Source organism: Tamandua tetradactyla, chromosome 11 (assembly GCF_023851605.1).
Source record: "Tamandua tetradactyla isolate mTamTet1 chromosome 11, mTamTet1.pri, whole genome shotgun sequence".
NCBI classification, from domain to species: domain Eukaryota; kingdom Metazoa; phylum Chordata; class Mammalia; order Pilosa; family Myrmecophagidae; genus Tamandua; species Tamandua tetradactyla.
In genome coordinates this window covers 4025111-4039543 of record NC_135337.1, presented here as the reverse complement: position 1 = coordinate 4039543, position 14433 = coordinate 4025111, and the positions used below count along the sequence as shown (strand labels likewise).

Below are 14433 nucleotides of genomic sequence, written 5' to 3'. Positions count from 1 at the left end.
GGTATTTGAGGGCTGACCTTTAATTGCTTTGACACTCATGGACCCTTTTGGTTGGTGTCAGCCAGGACAAAATGAGTGCTGGTTGAACTGACCTCAGGTTCTCTTTCCAGCCCCAGGGAAGGCAGATCTGAATCTTTTACAGATTGCATGGTGCCTGGTGTCCACTCCAGGCAGGCCACAGCTGGGCCCAGGGTAAATGACTGTTTCCACTTAATGGCCATAGGGGCCCAGTGGAGGCTTTCCATGGCCACTTTCCTCCTTCTGGACCCCAGGCCCACGGTGTCCCAATTCCTGTGAGTCCTGCTGCTGGTGTACCAGCCTTTCTAGCTGCAACTGTGTTTTCTTCCTTCACTTCTGAGGATATTTCTTGCACTCACTCCCTAAAATCTCATCTAGCCACATTCCTTCACCTGCAACCTGTGTGCAGAAAGCATCCAGATCTTTCACTTAATTTTGTACTATCTCTTCTAAGGTCTCTGGCCCTAGTGGTTTTTTTTTCAGCATGGGCAGTCTCCAGGAATCGGACCTGGGTCTCTTGGCACAGCAGGAGAGAATTCTGCCCCTGAGCCACCGTTGCCTGCCCTCTAACCCTAGCGCTTTTAATCTTCCCCTTTCATCCCAGACCCCTTGTAAGTTTGTCTTTTGCACACTGCTGGAGATAGTCCACACCCATTAATGAACTTAGGCATCTCAACCAAGAAGGGCCACAGCCTGTGGCTGTACAAGTTGTACACTGCACAAATCTTGGAGCGGCCTGTGTGAATGATTCCCCTAGAGTTGTGCAGTTTGCAACTGGTGTAGTGTGGGGTGAGGTAGAAGTTTGGAAAGAATACTCTTGAATAACTGTGGTAAGAAAGAAAAGGGAACAGGAGCAAAGAGAAACTGGAAAAAGCAAAACAGAAGTGAGGCAGTCACAGCTTGGGGAAGTATTGGTTGTACACCAGTGTGTCCTGCCCTGGCTAGATGTCTCAGGTTAACCGCACACAAGGAATTTCTGTAGTGTCAACCAGCTAGCGGATGCCTTTTCCTTCAACTGTTTTCTGAATTGGATGTTGCATGTAATAACTGCCCCCATAGAATCTCACTCGATATGACTCTAAGTTGACCTCTAGGAAGCCCTTCTTACTTTACACCCCTCCAGCACTGTACTGATTCCTGAAACTTAATATGTTGATAAACAAGATCATCTTTCCTCCTGTATTGCAACTTGGGCGTAATCTTGGTGTCACTGCGTCCTTCGATTACCATGTTCACGCAGTCCCTCAGAGCTGCGGGTTTTCTCCGAGCAATGCTCATGCTTCTTCCCTCCCTTTCCATTTCCACAGCTACCGCCCCAGCCGAGGTCCTTGTGGTTCCCTACGCAGATAATTTCTGCCATCTTCCTGGTTGGTGTTTTTTAAGTTCATCATTTTTCTAAAGGGGGTTCCACTTTTGTTCATTGGTTCCTTAGGTTTTTCTTCCAAGGAATGCTGCTCGTTGTGTTCTCTCTGCCACTCCCATCCTTCTCTCTGGTTTAGATGCTTCATTTAGGTTTACTATCCTTTACATAGAATATACTTGTACCTCCTGGCCTTTCCATTTCCCGTGGTCTTGGCATACTCCCTCCTCCTTCTCTATTCTTGTCTGTGCATTTCTTTTGTTCCCTAAAATTCATTTCCTCCATGAAGCTTTCTTAAGTCTGCCTACTAAAATCACTCTAGTACCCACTCCAGCTTCATAGAGCAGGTTTTCACTTCTATTTCCTGTGCCTGCCCTGTCTGGTCCATCCATCCAATACAGTATTTCTCAAGTGTCCACTTTCTCTGTAAGAGTGTGTTCAGTACTGGGAGTCTTAGACAAGTGACCAGGACACAATATCCCACTGAGTGGGTGGATAATGAAACAGCTGACTGTGAGACAGAAGGAAATACCTGACTTAGAAACCAAGTTTGGGTAGGAAGTGAAGAAGAGGATGGCTCATTTTGACTTGAAGATTGAGATTGGTTCTGCTGAAGAGGTGACTTCTGAGCTGGACCTTGAAAATAATTAGAATTTTGAAAGGAAGAATGAGAAAGTATTCCGGGCTCTGGGGAATGACATAAAGCATGGAGTATTGAAAGTACATGGTTTATTCAGACATGGTAGTTATGTTCTTGTAACTGGAGGTGGGAAGAGAAGGATACAGTGAGTGCAAACTGGAAATGTGGGTTTGGGGTGGATCTGAAGGCTCTGTGTGTTGTGCTGAGAAGTCTGAACCTGAGAGCTGGGTTTGCTGGCTCTGCGGGTATTGCAGGCAGTCTGGGCTTCTCCCATCATGGTATTTCTTTATCTCAATGTATTATAATTGTCTGTTCCCTCATTTAAATCCCCACCCAGATTATATCCTCTTGGTGCAGGGACTATGTTGGTCTTACGATAGTATCCCTATTACTAATAAGATGCTTGGCCCGTAATAGGTGTTTGATAAATATTGGCCGGCTGATTAAATAAGTATACATTCTTTTATCTGTGAGCAATAGGTAGCCACTGAAAGTTTCCAGGGGAGCAGAGGTTAACATGACACTGTGACTCATCATAATTTTTAAATTACAAAAGTCTTGCATCTTTATTTTTAAATTATGATACTGTAAAAGGGTATTGTATTAATTGTGGAGGCTAAATTGAGGAGGACAGCTTTGGTGCTAGTGTAAAACATGAATTGGAGAGTAGATGTTATGGAGATGGCAAAGAGAGTAAGATGTTCTTTTAATCTGTGTCTCTTCTTTATTTTTGCAAATCGTTCACCATAATTTTTAAATTACGAAAGTCTTGCATCTTTATTTTTAAATTATGATACTGTAAAAGGGTATTGTATTAATTGTGGAGGCTAAACTGTTTTAATAGACTCAAAGTATAGTGATTCAAAGAATAGGAGTCTTGGCAACAGTCCCCAGGGATTGTTTCAGATGAAGTTTTGGGTGGGAACCGTGCTTCCCAGGCTCATCCGGGCTCCCAGGCTTAGCTCTGCTGGCTTCAACCTGTGTCTTCCAAGACCATTTGGTTGTCATCTTACAACCCCAAGAAGGGAGCAGGAGCATAGGGGAAATTATGTGGCAGGTTTCGTGGACCAAGCTTGGAAGTGGCATGCATCATTTTTGCACACGCTGTGCTGGAGAGAGTTTGGCCCCCATGCCACACTAACCACAGGGGAAGCAGAGGAGCCAGGCAGCCATGTGCCAGCTGCTTTGAAGAAGGGAAGAATTGGGTTGACAGCCAGCAGTCTCTGTGTCAGCGATGGAGGATATAAGGTAAAAAGAAAAATGCCCCCCACCCTCCCACTTCCCAGGCATCGCCATTCATATGCAACGAGCATGTGTCTGTATACTGAATATTTTGTTTGTTCTTTCCTCATAACTTCTACACAGGGTTCTGTACCTGGTAGGTATGGAGTAATAATAGCTACTATTTATAGAGTGCATCTGGAATGACAGGCTCTTATACATTGTCTCTGATTTAATCCTCACAGTAACCCTTGGAGAAAGGACTGTTACTCTCTCAGATGTGGAAACTGATGCCCAGAAAAGTTAAATGACTTATCCAGTATCATATAGCTAATCCATAGCAGAGCCAGGATTTGTTTCCAGGATTCCATTTTGCTTCTACTGAGGAACTGTTGAGTGCTGCTTGCCATAACGTTATCCTATGTGCTGCTTCAGAGCAGTTTAGGAGGGAAGCGGTTATAGTGGTTTGAAGGCAAAAGCACAGTTCTAAAGAGGAGGGTCTGAGGGGACCACAGTCTAATTGTATTTCCTGAAGGGACAGCCCTGCCGGATGCTTCTTGGAGAAGCAGCAGCTCCGCAGCCCTAGCAGCCCTGCTCGGGGTTCCTCACCATGTCAGCCCTGGGGACAGGGGCGGAATGCAGCCTTCTCCAGAAAGCAAGGAAGGAGGAGGTGGGCTCCCAGGCGGAACCCTCGTGAATCCATCCGGCTTAACGGCCTTTGAAGTGCTGTGGCCTTCAGAGATTCCTTGGCACTCATTTTAGCCTTGTTAACAGAATTCCTGTAGCTGCCAAGCTGATTAATGCCTGCCCTGGCTATAATTATTCTTATTAGCCTGCTGAATAGGAACTCTAGTTGTCAGCGAGCATCCCTTACAAGGCAGTAGGGCTGGTCGGCGTTTATATGACTATTTTGTTTCAGTGACGACCTGCTGAGCCTATGTTTCCTCCATAGACCGAATGCACATTTTCATATTGGCGCTGTGTCTGGCAGTTAAATAAGGTGTGTGCTTGTCTGTCTGTGTCTCACTTTTTCAAATGAAGTTTGGGTGTGTGTGGGGGAAGCTGTCAGTGCAGTTCATAGCTATTCAGTTTAATTGCATTGGTTTCTTAAAGGCAGGGCAGCAAGGCCATTTGACTCTCTGCTTTGGGAAAATAGCTCGGACTGGCAAAAATTCTTTGCAGTTTATCTTATGGAAAAGGTGAAGTGCTGCAGTTGGCACAGTCAGTGGTTTTTTGATCTTGGAATATTTTTCCCCACACCAACGGTAGCCTTTGGGAAGCGAGAGCATTATACCAAGTAGTCAGTGCTGTGGTGTGGCAGGAGCGTGGCATCCAGTAGTCTACAGATAATGGCACCGTGCATCCGTTTGTGTTCTCTGAATGCTGATTTTTCCACAATACTCCCTAAGTGTTTGTGCTGGATTATGGAGTCACTAAGCAGCATGATTCAAGTTTAAGTATGATGTTCTGGGACTTTAATTGCATCCTGTTTCACACCTTGATAAGCAGCTGGAACGTGAAGGCATTTACATCACTCAGGATATTTTAGGGGGGTGGAGAAGTACCGTGCGTGGCTGGTGTTACTCTGTCTAGGATGAATTCGACTTAGAAGCGTGAAGAACAGAATTGTGCTTAGGGGTTCAGGACGCATTTCAGAATGGGTGCTACCTTTGAATCCTAATGAACTAGAGGCAGTGTGTGGACAGATGGATTGCTTCTCCGACCTTAAAAGTGAGACTGAGCCAAGAATGTCCTGCTCATGGCTCTTCCTTGTCCTTGTTTAGAGCTGGACCACACCAGCACTTCCCAGTGGGGACCCGCTTTGAATTTGGGTGGGTTGTACAAATGTTACCAAATTGATGCCCTCGGCCCCTGGGTATTGGGCTCACAAGCCAGGCGCTGCCTCTAAACCAGAAGCCCTGTTTACCCAGAGACCCCGACTGGTACTATCGTTTCTCGTGTAGGTTGTGGTTTGATGAAGGTTGGCAGTCCCATTTTTCACCTGCTGAATCATAGCCCTTCCCCCCAGCTTTGGAATGAACTATTTGGAGATGGAAGCTTGAGAAGCTCAGTTGACAGAATGAGTGGCTCATTCATTCATTCACCTGTTGAGCCAGTGCACACTGCTACATGCCAGAAGTGCTGAGGGTTCAGCAGTGAATGAAGCAGGCTCAGCTCTGCCCTCCAAGGATACGTTAGATGCTGTGGATGGGACAGTGCTCAGAAAGTCCAGCCCCACTTGGGTGATTGAGATGAAGGTGCCACAGTGTGGTTGCAGCTCAGATGGAGTGGCTGGCCTTGGCGAGTATGAGCGCTGAGCCCTCTCCTGAGAGAGGAGAGGAGGGAGAGGGGGAAGGATGCGGAGGGGAGCATGTGTGGGTGGGGGGGGGATGGTAAGCAGTCGCTGTAGGGCTCTCAAGTGTCTTCAGCCCCAAGAGTGATCCCAGAGTCGCTGGACGCCAGTTCAAGGTCATCTGTGTATTCCTTTTCATTCTCCGCACACATTTAAAGTTTCCCCTGTGTTCCTCTGGATACTTCTTCTATGTCGATGTGGAATTAACCTGCATCCGAAGAGCCGTTTCTCAGTCTTCAGCTGTCAGGAGTCTCTAGTGCAGGGATTTTGTGACCTTTTTAGAGCCTACATTTCTCCCACCCGCTTCAGCTAAGATTTCAGTCGTTTGAATTATAATAAACCATTGCATGATTTCAATAGTTTGAATTATAATAAACCATTGCATGTGTTTTAAAACTGGGCTTTCCATACCCTCCCCACACCGAACCTGGAATTGAAAATCACTGTGTTGGGAAAAAAAAATAGGGTTCAGGCTCTGACACCAACCCTCCGTTTGAATCCTGTCTCTGAGCGGTGGAAACCTGGGGCACCTGGCCTCATTCCTCTCTCACCTCCTTCCTTCCTCCCTCCCATATATGCACAATATAAAATTTCTCATTTTAAACCACTCTCGTGTACAGTTCGGTGGTATTAGTTACATTCACCATATTGTGTTACTGTCCCCACCATCCATTGCCAGCACTTCTTCTTCACACTGGACAGAAACTCTGTCCCTGATAAGCAATATTTCCTCATTGTTCACTCACCTTCCAAGCCCTTGATAACCTCTAATCTCCTTTCTGTCTCTACGAATTTACATATTCTAGTATTCCGTATAAGTGAAATCATAACAATATTTGTTCTTTGTGTCTGGCTTATTTCACTCAATTTTGATACCTGCGTGGTTCATCCATAGAGTAACAGGTATCAGAACTTCACTCCTTTTTGCAGCCAAGTACTTTGCCAGTGTGTGTATACAGCACATTTTGTTTATTGGACACATTTCTTAACTTCTCCGAACCTCAGTTTCTACATCTGTGAAATTGAAATAATGTCTCTTTTGTAGATTTTGTTGTGAAAATTAAAAACATCAGTCTAGAAAAACAGAAATTTGTTCTCACTAAAAATAATGTACGTTAAGTTCCTAGAACTTTGCTTCTCAGTGTGCAGCCTGGGGACCAGCGGCATTGGCAGCCCCTGGGAGAATGTCAGGGCCCAGTCCAACCACCTGAACTCAGAGTCTGCGTTCTAACAGCATCCCTGGGGTGGGAATGCACACTGAAGTGTGAGAAGTCCTCGTGTGGAAGGGTGCTAGGCGCAGAGGTTTGCCGGCGTCCCAGGCTTTCCCAGAGGCCTCTGAGGCAGGTGCCGTGGGCAGAGTGAGAGCTAGAGGAGTGCACCGTGGGAATATGGCAGGTGTTCAGTTAGCGATGAAACACTGGGGATGGCACAGGTCCAGTGGAACCAGTCTGCCCGTCCTGTGACTTTAGCCTACCAAGTTTGGCAGCCTGGGAGCAGAGGGAGGGACATGGTGTCGTATCTCCATGGGACGAAGGTGGGAGGATAGGGGACAAAGGAATTTAAGGTGCTGGTGAGACCGTCACAGAGAAGTTGGCCAAGGAGTCCCGGTGGGATAGGCAGGTGAGGAGGAATGAGTGAAGCCATGGGGTTGATGAACCTGGAGGGTTGAAGGACTAGAGGACATGAAGAGTCAAAAGTCAGATCCAAAGGGACATGGGAATGAGTAAGCTAGAAAAAAGTAAGTGATTATATTCAAAAGGCATAACTTCTGACTTCTTGGAAGGTGAAATCAGGGCTGGGGGTGGGGGAAACCAGAGTTTTCTTCTGCCTCTTCTGCCATTTGGCAAATTTAGCCATGACATCTGTTTAGGGTGGGCCTGAGAGGATTAGGAGACGACAGGGAGACTTTTAAGAAGCATTAGTCCCAGGTGTTTCAGGAAATCGGTAGTAACCCGTGACTAAAGTGACTTGGGGTTTGGGGGACAAGTATGCTGGGAAGGTGGCAAACTGGGGGAGTTATTTCCTCCCTCAGTAATAGCAACCTGTAACAGCATTTATTTGATGCCAGGCATCTCACTTTCCACAGATTGACTCATTTAGAGGGCCTCATAACCCCATGATACAGGTCCTGGTATTACCCCCATTTGATAGAAGAGAAAACTGAGTCACGGAAAGGTTAATAACTTGCTCAGGGTCACACAGTAAGGGGCAGAGCTGCTGGGAGTCAAATCCAGACTGTCTGGCTCTATAGTCTGGGCTCTTAACCACACAAACTATTCTGCCTGTGTTGATCCAGATCATTCAGTGTCAAAATGTATCTTTTGAAAGCATGGAAGGAAATTGATACAAATTAGCAAAAAATGTGGTAACATTGGTTCCCTTGTCTTTTAAGAAGGAGGCTTGGATTCTAGCCCTAGCTATTCCACTCAAGGTTTTGTGACCTTGAGCAAGTTGCCGAGTAGCTCTTAGCCCCTGTAAAAATAAGGAGTTGGATTCGCTGATCCCAAAGGCCCCCTTCCATCTCCAGAATTCTTTGAGTCCATGCTGACCCCCTGCTGTTGGCCATATGGGCTGCTCCATCCAGCCCTGGCTTCCCTGGCTTCTCGCCCATTTTCTCGAGCACTCTTCCTATCTGCAGCCCCCTCTCCGCTCTCTTTCACCTGCCTGACACTTCTCTCCCACCAAGTGGTTGGTGCACAGAGGGCTCTGGGAAGTGTTCATTCTGTTACTGTATCACCAACTACTTCCTCATTCCAGCTCATTTCCTGTGCTGGGAAATGGGAGCGTTTCCCCCACAGCTCTCCAGGTTGTGGGAGTATCCTGTATTAGTTTCCTAGAGCCCTATCCCAAAGTACCCAAAAGTGGGTGGCTTAAAACAACAGAAATTCATTCTCTCGCAGTTCTGGGAAGCTAGAAGCCTGAAATCAGAATGTAAGTGGGGCCATGTTCCCTCTGAAGGCCGTAGGAAAGAATCCTTCCTTGCCTTTTCCTGGCTGCTTGTGGTTGCTGGCAATCCTTGGTGACCCTTGGCTTGTAGCTGTATCACTTCTGCCTCCGCCTTCTCATGGCATTTCCCATATGTGCGCATTTCTGTGCATCCTCTTCTTCTCTTATAAGGACACCAGTTATTGGATTTAGGGCCCACTATAAATCTGGTATGACCTCATCTTAATTACTTATATCTGTAAAGACCCTATTTCCAAATACGTTTACATTACAGGTTCTGGGAAGGACGTGACTTTTGGGTATATACTTGAATCTGGTACATGTCCTCCATACCAGGCTAACTGGGCTTTTAGACAGATTTTTGAAAAAAGTCAGGGTCCCACAGAAACAGTAAAACCAATAAAGCATTGCTAGTTGACAGGCTGTGTTTGCACGTTTAGATTGAGGATGTCAGCCTCAAGAAAGTTAGAGCTAAGTAATCAGGTCTCAATCCTCAGAAATACGGCTCATGGCTTCTTCCACATTTAGCCTTTAAGTCTAGGGAAGAGCCTCGTAGATGGTTCTGTGCCACAGGTTCAGCTTTTCCTAAACACTCCAGAGCACAGCAAGAAGAGGCACAGATATCTGTGTCCAAATATTGACATGACTTTGGATTTTACACCGTTCCTCAAGGCTGAGCAAGTTGAAATTCACATATCTCTGATCAATAGCCTTTATTGACTACGAAATGCATTCCCAGTGTTTGGGGACTTCCTTTCCTTTCATTCCTTTTAGTCTGAAAGGGGAAGTTTGAATTGATGTTGTGTACAATACCAGCTAAAAGGACACATTCTGGAAAACCTACAAATGGTTGGTAGGCGTCTGTATTTACAACCTCAGTCCTCAATGCATGTTGGCTGCTGCCCAGCTCTCCATGGCGCCTTGAGGTGCTGCTACCAAGGCTTCTGCTGAGCCCAGCGATGTTATCTCCCTTGTCTTGGATGCTTGTATCTTTGAGGCTTAACATAAAATCCTCTAGGAGTGACTTCTGGGCTGCATTTGAAAGAGCTTCCTATCTTATGCTATTCTGGAGGTAAAAGAGTGATAGCAATGCCTCATAAATGCATTCCCTCTCTAGGATGTACTGAGGGCAGAATGTTAGCGAATTTAGTGCTTGTCCAGTATGCTGCTACTGCAACTTTACTTATATTGCAGTGGGAAGTAAAAAAACAAAACAAAACAAAAAACACACAGCTTTTGGCACAGATATTCATTTTTCCATTTACTGAAGCCTGGCACATCCAGATGTTTTCTTATTTATTAGAAGACATTATAGCCCATCATCTTTAATTGAGAAATCCATACAGTGATTTCCAAGTTAAGCACACAGGGCCGAACACTGCCGTCCGAGTGGCCAGGGATTATAACATTGAATTTACAAAAAAGGAATTATAATCTAGCGCCCTTCTTTGGTCCCCAATGGTCAATACTTATGTGGTTTAAAAAAAAAAACAAAAACACAAAACTCTTGATTGGCTTTAGAGTCAATCTGTAGATGACTTAATTGCACTTACAGAACAAAATGTGAGTGTGGAATAAAAGATAGCTTCTGGAGTTGGAGGAAGGGTGAGAGAGAGGAGAGCAGAGGAACGATGCAGGTATTATCATCACCATCTTATTATCATCGCCATCTTACATAATATTGAGTCAAGAGATAGAGCTGAAGTTGAGGGAACAAGAAATAGAATATACTTATTATTGCAGGCATAGAAAAGCCACAGCAGGAAGGAAAAAAAAAACCACAGTGCCCAGCACAGATTCTGGCACATGGTAGGTGCTTTGTAATGTTAGGCAAAGTGAACAAGGCTGTGATTCTCGAAGGACTGAATAATTTGTGCCCAATTGCTACCTTACCCTGCAAGACAAAAACATCCCCACTTTTCCTTCTGGTCTCATCTTTTGTTAACTCAGCATCACATTCAGGGAATATTTACTGTGTTCCCTGCACTCTGGGAGGGTCCAGAGGGATTAGGAGATCGAGTCCAAAGTGGGAGCAGAACCAGCTGTAACCGCACAGCAGAATGGACTGTAGGTGCTGTGTAAAGGTCTGAGCGGATGAATTATGAGATGGCTGTTCAGATGGGCACTGCTGGAATTACAGGAAATTGTGGCCAGGAACTGTTGTTATGGGGAAGCTCCATGGAGCGGGTGGGACAGGAGAGCGTCTTTAGCCAAGGAGCAGGAAAGGCAGTTCAGGTTTGAAAACGACTGGCCCAGTTTCTCAGTGATGGGGGAAGATGAAGTTGCGTGATGGGTTGGGGTTGTTTCCCTGTGTGGGGATTAGCTGGCTTGAGCCGGGAAAGACAGAGAGGGGCCTCTGGGGATATGCATGTTAGACTCTGGGGAGGGAGGTTGCTGGAGAGGAAGAGTGTGAGCAGGTTGCCTTCAGTGCTGTGGGCAGCCTCCTCAGATCCCACAGAGCTGCTAAGAGCGTGCATGCTGGGATGCCATGGTGGGGTCCGCCTGCGGAATTAGGAGATACTCAGGCCATAATCCCAGTTCTGACTGTGAGTTTCCAAGGAAAACAGCTCACAGAACAATTACTGATGCTCCCCTTAGGTAGTTTATTGGAACGTTTCTTCAAAGGACGATCCCCCATAGGAGCTGCAGACCAGTTTTAGGGGAAGGATGGGGATTCTTAGCTGGTTTCCCATGGAAACGTGGTTATAAGCCATCATGTGGCCTACTCATCAGAGTCCCGCTTTAATAGCAATTTAGCTGGCAAATAAGCTTCATCTGAAACGTGAGTGTGAGTTCCAGGGAGCGTGGCGCGTACCTGGCCTGTGAGTGGCTGGGGAAGGTAGTCGCTAGGTAGTCGCTGCCACCTGCGTCCCTGGAGTGTCGCACGTGTAGCAAAAGGTGGCATCTGCTGCCGTTTGTATCCTCAGCGAACCATGTGCTGAGACCCAGTTAACTTACCCACAGGCCTAAGGGCGGTGATTACTCTGCAGGATGTGGGTGCCGGCCTACGAAAATGGCCATCACAGTGCAAGCTCTGGGTTCTGTTAAATGTGTGTATTGAAGGCATTTGGGCCTCTAAACACTTTGTGAAAATGGAGCCCGTGATCGAGTTTGGATAGCTCCTCTTTTGTGAGGTTTTCCCCAGCATCCCTCACTCTGTGCCCTTAGACATGACATCTATAACCTTTACTCACCTTGCCTCACTTCTTAATTTTTATCTTTTTTTGGCGTGGGCACTGGGAATCGAACCTGGGTCTCCAGCATGGCAGGTGAGAACTCTGCCTGCTGAGCCACCGAGGCCTGTCCCTTGCCTCACTTGTTTCTGTTTTTCCATGGCATCATTCCCTACCGTTTGCTCTTGTTGCTGTCAAGTCAAGCGCCACTTCCCTGGAGAGGTGAGGAACGCACTGGCCCCCAGGTGCAGCTGCCTGCATGGGGCCAGCCTGGGTCAGTTCCTTTGTCGTCAGCTGTCACCGAGCCACATTCCTTTCCCTTTTCCCTTTTATGATCTGTTTGTTAGGATGCATATTTGATTGTCTTTCTCACCCTGCAAGCGGGGCATGTTCTTGCTTACCTGCCCCAGCGTGTATGCGATCCCGTCTGTGAGTGATGAATTTATGTGCTTGGAAAACCTGTGTGAGGATGTATACATGTACATACGTACACACACACACACACATGTACGACACGTATGTGACGTATGCGTCTGAAATCTGTCCTCTGGACCTTAAATCAGAAAGGGGCTGATGTTGTCTGTGTGTGCGCTGGCCTTGACTGCACATGTGCTTTCTTTTCTAATGACCATCCCAGCATGTCAAAAAGAATTCCTTGTGACTTCGTTTCTGAGACCGAGGTTTGGGGGGTAAGTTAGGAGAAAACAGAGTCTGCACACACCAAAAGAAGGAATGAGAAAGTCTCTGTGCTTCCTCATGTGGATTTTCTTCGTTTATTTTTTTTTCCCCTTGGCAACTAGTGTGGAAAACAGACGATTCGTGGGTTCTCATTATTGTCTCTCAGTCCCTCCACCCTTTCCTCTCTTTGTGGGCTGATACAACCTCTCCCATCCCAAGCTGGCATCCTCTCCCTTCCTGGGAGTCATCTTGGGTGTCCATGTTATAGAAAAGCACATTTCTTCAATTCCAATGCATGTTTCGGGCGCCTTGGGGTAGCTGGCTTAGTTCAAACCCCAGATGTCTCTTGTCGCTGCTGTTCTAGCAGGCAGCACGCTCTGACCCATGTCTGGAAGGAGCTGCTGCCCATAGCATGTGCCTCTTCACGCTGTCTGCCCCGTTCAGAGGCGTATGTACAGTCTTCCCGGTGTCAGCTATGCGTTTAGAGCTCTGGGCACGTGGAGATGTTGACACACTCTCCCGACTCCCATAGCTTGCACCCTAGGCGTGGAGGTATGACATATGCACAGGAGGAGAGGTGTAGCGTGGGAGAAGTACCCAACAAATGTTAGGGAAACACATGCAAAAAAATACTGAGGGTTTAGAGCAAGGGGAGAGCATTCTGGCTAGTTCAGGCAGAGGGGCTTTTGCAGAAAAGGTAAGACAACTGATGTGCTCTGCTGTACCTTTCTGTGTCTCCTCTCTATCTGTTTCAGTATCTTTAAAGGCTTTGGTGCCATGTCTGGATTAGAAACCTTTTGTGAGGACCCAAAACACTCAGGTAGTTGGCTTTCTCTAACTGCAAAGTCTAATGGTAGCAAAAATTGTTGTGGCAGTATTCGGGGTTGGTACTCTTGGGGTCGTGTCACTTCCCGAGGTACAGGGAACTTGATGAAGGGGCATTTTTTGAAATAAGTGAGAGTAAGTGACTCCTGTTAACCCACCTAGATGGTGATCTGAAGATCGATAGCAGTTCTAAAATTCCAGTTTGCAGAGGCCTGTGGAGTCCGCAGTCATCACATCACCATGTACTGAGTGAGCGGTGCGGGGTGGTGGGATGCAGTCTGTCCCCACAAGGGGTTCACAGCCCAGTGAGGGAGATGGACACGCCGGGCAGCTCAGGGTGATCAGGGCTGTGACATGGACCCTTGGGGTGCACACTCTGACTTGGGGTTGGGACCTGGGCTGGTGGGAAGGTCTGGCAGAGAAGGAGTGGGTAATTTGTTTCAAGCAGAGAGAGCAGCACGGCTAGAGAAATATAAAATTATGAAAATATGATGGGGTTCTAGTTTGCTAGCTGCAGAAATGCAATGTACCAGAGACGGGTTAGCTTTGAATAAAAGGGCATTTATTTCGTTAGTTCTTCAGAGGAAAGGCAGCTAATTTTCAACTGAGGTTCTTTCTTACATGGGAAGGCACAGGGTGGTCTCTGCCGGCCTTCTCTCCAGGCCTCTGGGTTCCAACAGCTTTCCCCGGGGTGATTTCCTTTCTGCATCTCCAAAGGCCTGGGCTGAGCTGCGAGTGCTGAGATGAGGTATGCTGAACTGCTTGGGCTGTACTACCTTAGCTCTCTCATTTAAGCACCAGCCAATTAAATCAAACATCATTCATTGCAGCAGACATACCTCCTAGCCAACTGCAGATGTAATGAGCAACAGATGAAGTTCATGTACCATTGGCTCATGTCCGCAACAACAGAACTAGGTGTCTTCACCTGGCCAAGTTGACACCTGGACCTAACTGCCACAGATGGTCTTTGAGAAACAAAGATAACTTGCTTTTGGCTGGAGTGGAGGGTTGAGTTGCTTGAACTTTAGAAGGAAAGGGTTGAGGCTAGAGAGGAAGTTCTAAGACTGTGAATGCCTTTGAATATCACCTGAGGAATTTAAGTCTCACATGGTAAGTGAATTTGTGTATTATTTTCTGGTCTACTTTCTCTGGAATATTTTTTTTAAACTCTGATTGAGATATCTTCATGCACCATACAGTCCATCCAAAGTAAAAT

At 46.6% G+C, this 14433-nt stretch overlaps 1 protein-coding gene across 1 annotated transcript in view; it reads left to right on the top strand.

Annotated features, from left to right (window-relative positions):
• Positions 1 to 14433, top strand: part of PTGFRN (prostaglandin F2 receptor inhibitor) — an 86387-nt gene that overhangs the window by 1335 nt on the left and 70619 nt on the right. The gene's annotated exons all lie outside the window — the stretch shown is intronic.